Source organism: Phyllopteryx taeniolatus, chromosome 7, assembly GCF_024500385.1.
Source record: "Phyllopteryx taeniolatus isolate TA_2022b chromosome 7, UOR_Ptae_1.2, whole genome shotgun sequence".
Classification (NCBI taxonomy): domain Eukaryota; kingdom Metazoa; phylum Chordata; class Actinopteri; order Syngnathiformes; family Syngnathidae; genus Phyllopteryx; species Phyllopteryx taeniolatus.
The window spans coordinates 21,129,663-21,142,779 of NC_084508.1; the positions used below are offsets into that span (position 1 = coordinate 21,129,663).

General features: G+C 40.9%; 1 long non-coding RNA gene across 1 annotated transcript; it reads right to left on the reverse strand.

Annotated features, from left to right (window-relative positions):
• Window positions 1–9,313: 9,313 nt before the first annotated feature.
• Window positions 9,314–12,689, reverse strand: LOC133480503 (uncharacterized). Its single transcript, XR_009789288.1, has 3 exons — window positions 12,618–12,689; window positions 9,617–9,769; window positions 9,314–9,520 (listed from the first exon to the last, which is right to left on the reverse strand). It is a non-coding gene; the product is annotated as an uncharacterized LOC133480503 (long non-coding RNA).
• Window positions 12,690–13,117: the final 428 nt, after the last annotated feature.

Below are 13,117 nucleotides of genomic sequence, written 5' to 3' on the forward strand. Positions count from 1 at the left end.
TCGTTTTGGGGTTCAATTATGAACAAATGGGTGGTGTACAACCGGGCTTAATAGGTTGCAGCTTGAATAAAGGAAAATGTTTGTGGAATCCCAGCACTCTTGTGGATGTGGATTTTTCTTGCCTCTCATCTTTTTCACTCCACCACACAAATTCGAAATATTACGTTTTGTAATGTAAAGTTAAGCTCTTGCTGTTCCATTTGGCAATATCTTAGTCCCTCAGGATGAATTTGTCACTTCGTTACCTTTAAAAATGAAGAACATGTAAAAATCCAATCTTTTTGACTTGATGCCGATCAGCAGAAAATTACGTGATTGTCCCTGATTTCCGATCACAAGATTGGATCAGGACAACCCAATTATTTAAAATACATTTTTGAAAACAACTAGTGTCTGCAATTGATTAAACCGATGTCCTGAAATGATAACACAACAGCAGGTACGTTGAATATAAAGAATCTACACACCGCTGTTCAAATGCCAGGTTTTTGTGATATAAAAAAAATTAGTCCATGGTAAATTCTTTCAAAACTTTCCACCATTAATATGACCTCTAACCTATACAATTCAATTGACAATAAAGACATCTTTTAGAGACTGGAAGTAAAAATAATGTGTTTTTCTTATTACTGGGAATGTGGCTGCGTTCAGAATTAACCAATCCAATTCAAACCCATGTTTAATGGGAGTCAGCATACACTTGCCAGCATTTAAAGGGCCTCTGATAAATCACAAATAAAGCGCAGCTATTCTGGCAGGCTTTTCCTGTCATTTTGGGAGAGTTTCCACAGCATCAGAGTGCTTGCATGGTTCAAAGGCATCAGTCAGGAGAAGGGTACAAAAGAATTTCCAAGACATTACATGTATCATGGAACACAGTGAAGACAGTCTGTGTAAAGTGAAGAAAATATGACATTCCCAAGAACTGGACGTCCCTGCAAAATTGATGAAACGACAAGAAGAAAAGTGGTCAGAGAGGCTGCCATGAGCCTGACAACAACATTGAAGGCGTTGCAGGAGTTTCTGGCGAGTACTGGCTGTTTAGTAATTGTGACAACAAATGCCCATCTCCCTCATACAGCATGTATGGACTATGGGGTAGGGTGCTAAGAAAAACACGTGTGATGGTCCGATGAAAACAAGGTTGAACTTTTGGGCCATAATTCTAAAAGGTATGTTTGGTACAAAAAACACAGCTCATCACCAAAAAGAACACCATACCTACGGTGATGCATGGTGGTAGCGGCATCATGGGTGGATGGATGCTCATCTTCTTCAGTTTTTCGTCAGCTGGAACTGGGGCCTCAGTAAAGCTGGAAGGAATCGTGAACACTTCCATCGAACATTTGTGGGGCGATTTGACGAAGGCTGTATACAGGGGATGCCCTCCCAAAGAAGAGTGGGCAAATAATGCCACATCGAGATGTGCTACACTGATAGACTCCTACCCCAAAAGACTATAAGCCAAAGGTTCTGCAAGAATGTACTAGTTTTAGGGTATGCATATATACTGTATGCAACCAAGTTATTGTATGCTATTATTGAGATGTACAAGTTACAGGTCATGTTAATGGTGGAAAAGGTTTAACTTGGAGGGAAATATTTGAAGGGAAAAGAAACTAATAAAACACATGAAATAGAAAGTAGGTGTCAATCATGAATTCTTGTTATTTGGGTGGCAGTCGTTAAGTTCCTTAAGATGTTGCTGTGTAAACTCAGCTCATGGAACGGAGGGTAATGGTACTGTGTTTGTCACGTATGCAATAAATACAATGTGACGCAAAATAGTACAATGCATTTACTCACATCTGGACTGGATCCTGATCTTGTGCCATGACCTTGCTCAAGGGAAGCGGTTGATCTTTGATTGTGGGGGACGGAGCCCACACAGGCACGGGGAGAACACACAATACTCTATACTGAAACGAACTGGAATCAAACAGGGAACCTTCCTTCTGGAAGTCAGCAGTGCTTAAGATTCAGTCACCATGCCCTGCATGATATGAAGACACCCCAAACTGCAAAAACGGTGTCGGCATAACTACCACATTCTACACTCTCTCAGCCTGGATATGTAAAGTAATTGGAACTATCATGAGTCATTGAATTTTGCCAATCCCATCTATCCATGCATTGAAGCTGTCAAGCAGGTTTCCTGGCTTGCGAGGTGGCACCTGAGATGGGATGGCAGCTTTACGAAAGGGAATAGTGGAATGCCAGGGCTGCGCTTCAACGTGGAGACTCACTTCTCCTGCCCTCTTGTGTTGGAAGCATTTGTCGCTGTCCAGTATGTCTTTTCTACATCACGCGTTGGCACTGACCTCGTCATACATCTAATTAAGTGTGTCTTGGAACATGTGCAAAACAGACTACCGCGAGACGGATGAACATTCACACCCATAATCACTGGCTAGCTGTGTGAAGGTCAACGGTGTGAACCACTACATTAACAGTGACCACAAAAGGATTTATAAAGTACAGAGTAAGTAGTGCTAATGAATCAAGGGTCCAAAATGCAGTCTTGACGAGCCCCACATAAAACTGAATTGTCTAGTTTTATGCCAGAGAAGAAATCGCAACTACCTGTCCCCTAGAAGAAGCGACGTGCACATCACAGTCATCCTTTACAGTAGTGGCGAACCAAGGAGCACTTCTCTTTGAGCCCTCGCTAATCATTCTGGAGGTAGATGCTCCAAGGAGGAGGAGATGAAAGGAAAGGCAGGGAAGGCATTCCAGTGTACAAGCCCAGACAACCATGACTGGATCCCTTCCCCATTAAACAGGAACACAGAGAAAGGGAGTGCAGGCACCAAAGTGCAAACACTCAACACATTATCACTGTTCTTTAACTTCGGTATAACTAGCAAGCCCCAAAGTCTCAACTTAGAAGGACTTTTCCTAGAACATTAGGGGGTCCAACCCATTGTAAGAGACAATTTTCTTCCTTAACAATAGCTGACAATGTTGACTTTACATGAGCATGATCTCTTAGGCAGGATTTAGACTGCAGGACCAAGGGTCCAGTTTTGATTAAATGCCTACATCACATTTTTTGACCATCTATTGAGTGACGCATGTCAAATATGGCTGTGTTTACATTACAATTACATTACAAGTGAACAACATGTGACATATCATTATTTGGCCAAGGATTACTTTGCCCGATTGATTTGAATGAGGACCTCCACCTTACTCTGCTGGCCACTGTCAACAATTGTTTTCCTTATTAATGATCGACCCACCTCTAAAGAGAATATTGACACCAAAATTGTCTGTTTTCACTGTCAAGATATACAATGGGTGCTTTTTGTTTGTTTTTGAAGAAGACATGGTCAGCAATAAGTGATTTTTTTTGGACGCCGTCAAGCTTACAATAAGGTGGGTGTCCATTCCAATGAAGTTGGGACGTTGTGTTAAACAAATAAAAACAGAATACAATGATTTGCAAATCATGTTCAACCTATATTTATGAATACACTACAAAGACAAGATATTTCATGTTCAAACAGGTAAACCTTATTGTTTTTAGCAAATAATCATTAACTTAGAATTTTATGGCTGCAACACGTTCCAAAAAAGCTGGGACTGGTGGCAAAAAAGACTGAGAAAGTTGAGGAATGCTCATCAAACACCTGTTTGGAACATCCCACAGGTGAACAGGCTAATTGGGAACAGGTGGGTGCCATGATTGGGTATTAAAAGGGGCTTCCCTGAATTGCTCAGTCATTCACAAGCAAAAATGGGGCGAGGTTCACCTCTTTGTGAACACGTGCGTGAGAAAATCGTCTAACAGTTTAAGGACAATGTTCCTCAACGCACAATTGCAAGGAATTTAGGGATGTCATCATCTACGCTCCATAATATCATCAAAGGGTTCAGAGAATCTGGAGAAATCACTGCATGTAAGCAGCAAGGCCAAAAACCAACATTGAATGCCCGTGACCTTCGATCCCTCAGGCGGCACTGCATCAAAAACCGACATCAATGTGTCAAGGATATAACCACACGGGCTTAGGAACACTTCAGAAAACCAATGTAAGTAAATACAGTTCTGCGCCACATCCGCAAGTGCAACTTGAAACGCTACCTTGCAAAGCAAAATCCATTTATCAACAACACCTAGAAACGCCGCCGGCTTCTCTGGGCCCGAGCTCATCTAAGATGGACTGATGCAAAGTGGAAAAGTGTTCTGTGGTCCGACGAGTCCACATGTAAATTGTTTTTGGAAATTGTGGACGTAGTGTAGGAAATGAACCATCCAGACTGTTACGGACGTAAAAGTTCAAAAGCCAGCATCTGTGATGGTATGGAGCTGTGTTAGTGCCAATGACATGGGTAACTTACACATCTGTGAAGGCACCATTAATGCTGAAAGGTACATACAGGTTTTGGAGAAACATATGCTGCCATCCAAGCAACGTCTTTTTCATGGACGCCCCTGCTTATTTCAGCAAGACAATGCCAAAGCACATTCTGCACGTGTTACAACACCGTGGCTTCGTAGTAAAAGAGTGCGGATACTAGACTGGCCTGCCTGCAGTCCAGACCTGTCTCCCATTGAAAATGTGTGGCGCATTGTGTAGCGTAAAATACGACAACGGAGACCCCGGACTGTTGAACAGCTGAAGCTGTACATCAAGCAAGAATGGGAAAGAATTCCACCTACAAAAGCTTCAACAATTGGTGTCCTCAGTTCCCAAATGTTTATTGAATGTTGTTAAAAGAAAAGGTGATGTAACACAGTGGTAAACATGACCCTGTCCCATCTTTTTTGGAACGTGCTGTGGCCATAAAATTCTAAGTTAATGATTGTTTGCTAAAAACAATCAAGTTTATCAGTTTGAATATTAAATATCTTGTCTTTGTAGTGTATTCAATTAAATATAGGTTGAACATGATTTGCAAATCATTGTTTTCTGTTTTTATTTATGTTTAACGCAACGTCCCAACTTGATTGAAATTGGGGTTGTATATATATATATGTATATATATATATATATATATATATGCACGCACACACACACACACTTGGTCCAAATAGCTATCTTAGCTACCTTCAAGACTGATGTACCGTATGTCCACACGTATACACTTAGTGAAGCATCTCACAATGTTGAACATGACAGCTCACACTTCATTTGAGAGTAGTCATTCTGCAAACACGCTGGCGTTGTGCACTTTTGTGTGTACTTTTTCCAGTGCAATACGTATAAAAGATCGTTTCGATGAGGTGCAGCTAAAGAACCAAGCGACATCCCGTTGGGTCTCCAAAAAAGGCCTGCACTTGCACGTTAGAGTCTGGGCCTTGCTCCAGTGGAGGCAAGATGCCATACAGCTGGTCTGGCACACTCTCACTTCCACCCACGCATGCACACGCACCTCGTGATTGTAGTTTGAACTACTGATTAGCACTGCTTTCATGCTCTCACTCACTAATGCACACACCTGACCTCTATTTGTAACCTGAGATGTAGCGGGCCTTTCTGCAAGTAGGGGCAACTCGAGCTTAACAGCAGACTGCCCGAGGGGCAATTTTCTGCCTTTGTTAAGTGTGTTTATTATTCTTCCTGCCTCCTTTCTCTTCTTCTTTTATTCCCCATCTTGTGCTCAGACCAGAGGTGGTCAGTTGAAGGTGCGGTCTGCTTTTCATGAGGAATACGGACACAGGGGTCAACTGGACAGATTTTGACAAAAGCAGTGAAAAAGCGACAGAGAACTTAGGGGGAAGTACTTACTGTACAATGGCTCGGTCATGTAGCTGTGGTATGTGGTTTGTTACTATACTACCACTACATCGCAAAAAAAAATCTATTCGTGGTTCTATGGTCATCGTTACACTTTTCATGTTTGCCATCAGTCATCAACCTTTCTGTGGTGACATAAAACAAAACAAAACAAAAACAGGAAACAGAGAAAGCAAAACACACTTGTGGGGTTAATTCAATAGATTCTCATCGTGCTGACATTATGCAAATGCTTATTTTGCCCGAAAATCTGGATCAAATTCTAAACTATATGAATTCAGGGGTTCCACAAGTTTCCACATTTCTCAATACAAATACATGACTGTACTGTCCGTAACTAGCAGTTCAAAAATAAAAATACTGGTTTAATTTTGAAGATGAGGGCAGCTAAAATGGCTTACATCCTTTACTACTTTCTGACCAATTCACTGAGTTCGGGGGAATTATCTAGCTATGTGGCAACTATACCAAATTATAAACAGGGCTATAAACCTTTTAAATATACTTAAAAGAAGAGTAGTAAAATGTTTCTGCAGACTTTTGCAGTTTGCTACAAGAACCTATTGTGCTTTGGGTCGTGTCGATGAGCCTACTCGTCCGCCACACAAATTTGAGACTGGACTGATGGAGCTCACATATGCACAGAGGCTGCGGAGCACACAAACCCAAAGTCCTGAGCAGAACAAGCCTCAGACAGCGAATGACCCAGAACTGCCACTCAACCATTACCCTGACAGACTGAAAAAGATGAAGAGTTTTTGGTAAGAAAAAAAAAAAAAAAAGAATATTCTGTCACTAATTTAGAGCCATTATGTTAGATGAAATTTAGGTGGCATGTAGCTAAACAGCCATTTTTAAGGGCAGATCATACAGTAAAATGTGCCATTGTTAAGTTCTCCTTGGTTCTTATTGCCCGTGAAGAAGTGTGCATGGGTGTGTTGTGCTATGATTCAAACCTGTGCAACACATGAGGGATTCCAACAACATTCCCACATCTGTTGCTGAGTAGGATTTGGTGTTGGGAATTGGGAAATGTCGAGTCTGTTTGACAAAGTTTGGGATTTACTTGCAATGCAAGGCAGGTCCTGACATTCTCAATTGTGTGTGAGTTTAAGGGCGAGAAAAGCTCGTTTGTTCCTTGCTCTACCTGCAATTGTGTCCGTTTCAGGTGTGCTTTTTTTCCTCAGGCTTCACTCTGCTAACATGACTTGTATGTGGCCAGTTGTAAGAGCTGTTACTAAACATGACACTGGATCAGCGTGCATTTAGAAGAGCTATAAACTTTGTACCCTGCTCTGAAAGGATATGGGCATGTGTGCTTGATGGTACAAAAATAACTAATAAAGACCTGTGTGTGTTTTCCAAAGACACTTACCTCTCCTGGTCTAGCAAACTGAACATACAGATAGGCCAACCTGCCTTGCCTTGATCGACTCAACTGTAGCATTTTACAATGACCAGGATGCCAGATACCAATTTTAAGAGGAGCATAAGCAACGGGTGTTGTATTCTTATTTTACAGACATATATATAAAAAAAAGCTCTTTTTAGGGTCCTAAAAACAAACAAAAAACAATTGTGTGAATTCTAGGTCCAAGCCTGAGTTCATCCCATACTGCTCGACATGGCTCAGGTAAAACACTCAAGTTTGGTCTTATCACTCACTCAGTGACAACATAATTCAAACATGACCAAAGTCAGTAAATGGCTAAGTGTTAGCGCAATCCAGGAAAAAGCACAGAAGACACCTCCATCTGTACTCTCCTCACTTCAACTGTGTTGAAATCTCAAACTTAAAGTCACAATGGTTATCCTCAGTCGTCTGCACAACAAAGCAGGATCATTTTAGGCATTGACCCAGTGGACAAACTCTGTAGTAATAAGGATATGTCAAGTTTTCTTCCATTCACTTCAAAACCACTTTCCTTTAAAAAAAAAAAAAAAAAAAGATTTTATATATATATATATATATATATATATATATAATTAAAACAACAATTAACTAGGACGAAGGCATGTTCACTCCTTTGTAGTTAAAATCTAAAGATCTTAATTAAGCCCTCTCTGTGCAATACTGCTTTTGCATACGTATTTGTAAATTAGTAGGAAGACAAATACTCTCCTAATTATTTTGTGAAAATATAACACTTTTTACAAACTTCTTTTTTTTTTTTTAACAGTTGAATATTTTTATATTAGCTGCTTCCTTAGCCAATGGTGCCACCTACTGGCCACTTTGACAGCTCCAATAAGTGCTGCAATCTTACGCCCATGTAAAATTGTCCATGCGTTTTCTCAACCGCTTATCCTCACTAGGGTCGCAGGTGCGCTGGAGCCTATCTCAGTGGATTTTAAGTGAGAGGTGGGGTACTCCCTTATGTGGTCACCATATAAACACATTACCACTCACATTCACACCCAAGGGCAATTTAGAGTCTTCAATTAACCTAACAAGCATGTTTTTGGAATGAGGGAGGAAGCCATGGTGAAAACCCACAGTAGAGACTATACAAACTCTACACAACCAGGATGAAGCCCGGATTCGAAGCCCCGACCTTAGAACTGTGAGGCTGACGTGCTAACCACTCGCTCTGTGCTGCCTTAAAAAAAAGTTGGGGTTTCTTGTTTTTTTTTTTTTACTTATGAGCTGGTGGCCAGTGATGAGCTGAGATTTCGTCTCCATATCTTATCCAATTGGAATTGGGGTTTTGTACACATACAGTATACGTATTATCCAATTTATGAAGGTGTTTTTTAAATTTTTAACTGCGCATTGAAATAAACAGAAACTAAGATGAATTTAAAAGCAATGTAATGCAATAATCTGTTCAAATCACAGAAAAATTGACAAGTAAAAGATTTGTAAATTGGGGAATGGAGTACCACTGTGGACTGGTCTTTACCTTCAGTGTTGGTGAGCTGCGTTGCTTGTGATGACCAGCGTCTTCTGGATTCTGCAGAACCTCATCATTGCACTTCAACTGGGGAGATGTGCAACAGGTACTTTCAATACAGGTAAACTGAAGGTGACGATGGCAAATGTTTCCTTTCTTTTTACCTCAGAGTCAACAAAGTGCCTCTGGTAGTAGTAAAAACCCCTTTGCAGAAGTTACATTGGGACAGTGCTTTTTTGCAAAAAAAAAAAAAAAAAAAAGTGCCGTCGATGCACTTTAGCTGGTGCCACGTGTCTTTGATCTGGAGAGAAAATCAAGGAGTTACTTGGTGGACTGCATTATTAAATCAATTATTAAAGTACATCATATACAGGTACATAAGTATTTTTTTGGCACAAAGTAGTCCATTTGATCCAGTGTTAGTAAAGTATTCATCATTACGCAATAAATCATATGTAGAGATGCACTGAAAATTATGTCAAAATATTCAGCCGAAAATGGTTCAAACATGGCATTTGAAGCACTAATATTTATTCATGCAATCACAATGCCTTGCTTTTAGTGAGGTTAGTTCACAGTCGTACACATAAATATAATTTACTAATAATTGGCCTAATTTATTTCAGTGTTTCGGTTTTTGTCCTTGGTTTCCTTATTTTCAGTTTTCGGTTTCGGACAAGAATTTTGGTTTTGGTGTATACCTCGTAGTTAAGAGTTCCAATGAAAAAAAAAAAAAAAAAGCTTCCAACACAAAGCACAGCACATATCGTCGTTGAGTCGTCACTGCAAGGTTTGTTCCATGAATTTCCACTGAATTGCTGCATCCCACTGAGGCTTGTCTGTGATGGAACGGTCTTCTAAGGCATTGTGTTGGATTACTCTCTGATGGCACACACCACAACAAGAACATTACAAAAGGCCAGCTGACATATATAGCCTTATATTCAGTTAGCCAGAATATGTTGACAATGTGTTTACCAGGCTGTCCATGGCCCTCTCGTTCCACTTGTGCCTTTTGATGCTCTCGTCTTTCACGGCCTCCTTCAGCTTGTCAAAAATGTCATCCTGGTCTTTGCCTTTGTACTCGGCCATGAAGCGAGCAAATTCCTCCTGCAGCGTCTCCCAAGCAACCTAAAAAAAAAAAAAAAAAAGACCAGCTTCTTCAATCAAAACTGAGGTCAACATAAAGGAAGTTATTTGTGATTAGATAAATTGCTTTATTAGACAGATGAGTATATTTATGAGTCCCATGAGAGGAATTAAAGAAAAGCTATTCGTTTATTTGCATTAGTCATGAGCCTTTACGACACTATAACAGTGCATTAAACTCGTGAATTAAGAATGTTGGAGGAATCAAATCCAAAAGAGATAGATCAAAATGTTTCCAAAGTTTCAGTTGATGTTGTTCAGTATGTTCAGTTTCGATTGACTCTCAGAGAGGTATAAATTTATGTTTGAGTAGTGAGCTAGACTTGAATGTCACTCGCGCTTAAATTGGATTGGCGCAAACAAGGGCCCAATGTGGAAGTCGAAGTCTTAAGCAAGAATTGATCAATAAAAGTAGCGAGGGGCATTTAGATCATTATAATGGAGTAAAAGTACCGTTTCTGCGTAACATAAAAAGTATGCAGTATTAAAACTACTTTGACAAATACAATTTATCCAAAATGGTACCCGGGTAAATGTAACAGAGTAAATGCAGTGCATTACTACTCAACTCTGATGACAACAGACAGATTTATTCAGGTAGAGGCAAAGCAACATCAGTTCCCTTTCAGTAATTGAGTAGGAAGTAGAGAATAATTGCCTCATTTACAGAACAATGGTGACAAGATGGGGCTGTTCACACCTGAGTTAGGTTATTAGTTCAAAACTAATCCAGCCACTTGCATGGAAGGTTTTAAAAATAAAAAATAAAAAATAAAAAATAAAGCTAAATGGCTGGGCTGTAGGACCTGTAGTGTGTTTAATGTCTACGGTGGTGTTAAAGGACCTCCCGAGTCCATTGTTTGTGCAGCTGGTAGGTAGATGTTCTCTATAACGTGTGTGGAAACACGTTCCCACAGCTTCTTCTGCAGGATGGCTTCCCTGTGACGGTACAAAATGAAATGTGACAACTTCCAAGGACTCAACATAAAAAGGTGACAGCATTCGGTTGTTGTATTTGATTGCGATTAAGGCAGTCCTAACATGCTTGATGCTAAACCAAGGCTGATTGTAACCAAATGGTCTCTATCAATGAGGTGACAGAAAAGAATGAACTCTTTTCAGCCCGACTCATTTCCAAGTGTATCACCACAGCTACGATTGCACTTGACTGTAGATTCCAATACAGTTTCACTGCGACCCTGTTAGCACTGAAGTCTCCCCACTGTATGCCCTAATGGCATTCTGACAATGGACCAATGCCACACTATGTCCCCCTGAGACCAAACCAGAGCTGTGACTCATTTATCACAAACAGATGCTCATATTTCAACATGGTCCCCCTTTTTGTTCTGGACAGCCATCTTCAGTGTCAATAAGCATGATCTCCAATAGCGCAGGTTGGATAACAAGGCCACCCCTATTCATGTCCGTGGACCATTTATCAAGAATATTGATTGCAAAGAAATGACGGCAAGCAGAGTGTGGACAACAAACCCACCCAGTATTCATACAGTACATGTATCCCTTACTAGACAGAGCTTCCTTCTTATTTAGCAGAGGCACCATTTATAATAATTCCAAGCTGCATTTTTCTTTTATCTTTGCGTTCACATTGCCTTGAAAGACGAGCCCTCGCTCAGCCCATCGGTCACTATCCAGTCACATTTTCTTGACTGCTTATCCTCAGGGTCCGTGCCGAAACTGATCAACGATGTGAACTACTTTATTACGGTCTCCATCGATCTCCCCCGTCAATAAGACATTTCAGACCCATGTTCATAACAGAGCCTTGCAAAAAACGCAATGTTTATCAATTGCAGTTTAACAACAAGGCCAGTAGGAGTTGGTGCTATACTTCAATCCATCCATCCATCCATTTTCTGAGCCGCTTCTCCTCACTCGGGTCGCGGGCGTGCTGGAGCCTATCCCAGCTGTCATCGGGCAGGAGGCGGGGTACACCCTGAACTGGTTGCCAGCCAATCGCGGGGCACATAGAAACTAACAACCATTCGCACTCACAGTCATGCCTACGGGCAATTTAGAGTCTCCAATTAATGCATGTTTTTGGGATGTGGGAGGAAACCGGAGTGCCCGGAGAAAACCCACGCAGGCACGGGGAGAACATGCAAACTCCACACAGGCGGGGACGGGGATTGAACCCCGCACCTCAGAACTGTGAGGCTGACGCTCTAACCAGTCGGCCACCGTGCCGCTATACTTCAATCTTTACCTTAAATCATAAATAGAGCACTTTGTCCAGCCAGTTATTACTCCCAGTGACCCCAAACTATGATTGTTACACATATGCAAATTTTGTCCAGCATTGCCTTTCTTCTACTCACATCTTTGCTACAAATATAATGCATACACATACATGAATTAGGGCTGGGACCGACCTTGTTTAGAGCGCTGCCATTGCCAATGTCCATGGTTGGAAGACCATCAATATGAAGTTAAAAGGTTTCAAAAATGCTAATTTGTCAAATAAAAGCTGTGTGTGCATCTGCAGATACAGTTTTCCCTTATTTTTTTCTGATATTAAATTATCACACCAGTGCTGTGGGGGTCACCGGACTCAAGCGGATGACTTCCTACAGGACTTAATTCTTAGTCTTTTCATATAGTTAATTCTGGAACAAGACATCTGCAAGACAATCCATTCAGTTTGTCTTTTAAAGCGTTATTTCCATTAACTCATCAGAGTTCATACCATATCTACATGTGAAGAAACCGTCACATGTAGACATGTCAACAAGTTGTATTTCAGGTGCATGTGTTGTCATATTTAAGAGGTACACAGTGTGTGCGTGTCTGCGCGCGCATTTCTCACCTGGTCCAGTTCTCTCAGACGAAGGTAGTTGTTTTTCCACTACAGAAACAGGATGCTTGAGAGAGAAAAAATGTATAGTACAGTACTTTAATCAGGAAATGATCATTTATGACTAAAATGTATTTTTTTTTTTTTTAATTAGTATTACATGTGAATAAAGTAAATGTATCAAGATATAATTTCACAGATTCCAATGCCTGAATGTCGGTGAAGGTTCAAAATTTGATGCAATATTCCATTTACGCAAAGTAGAGGTTTGTAAATCAGTAAGCAAAGACGGTACAGACGTGACATGACCGGGTGATGACTCACACCCTTAGAAATACTCAACTACCCCCTAAGGACACGAGGGATAGGGACCATCGCACACTCTTGTCAAAAGTCAGTGGTTTGTTTCTCAGTTATGTGAACGCTTGTACATGCAGACACACAGAGCACCAGACACACCCGATGCCAAGCCACTGCTCCCTATACACAGCGGCGATTAGGCTAATTGCTGG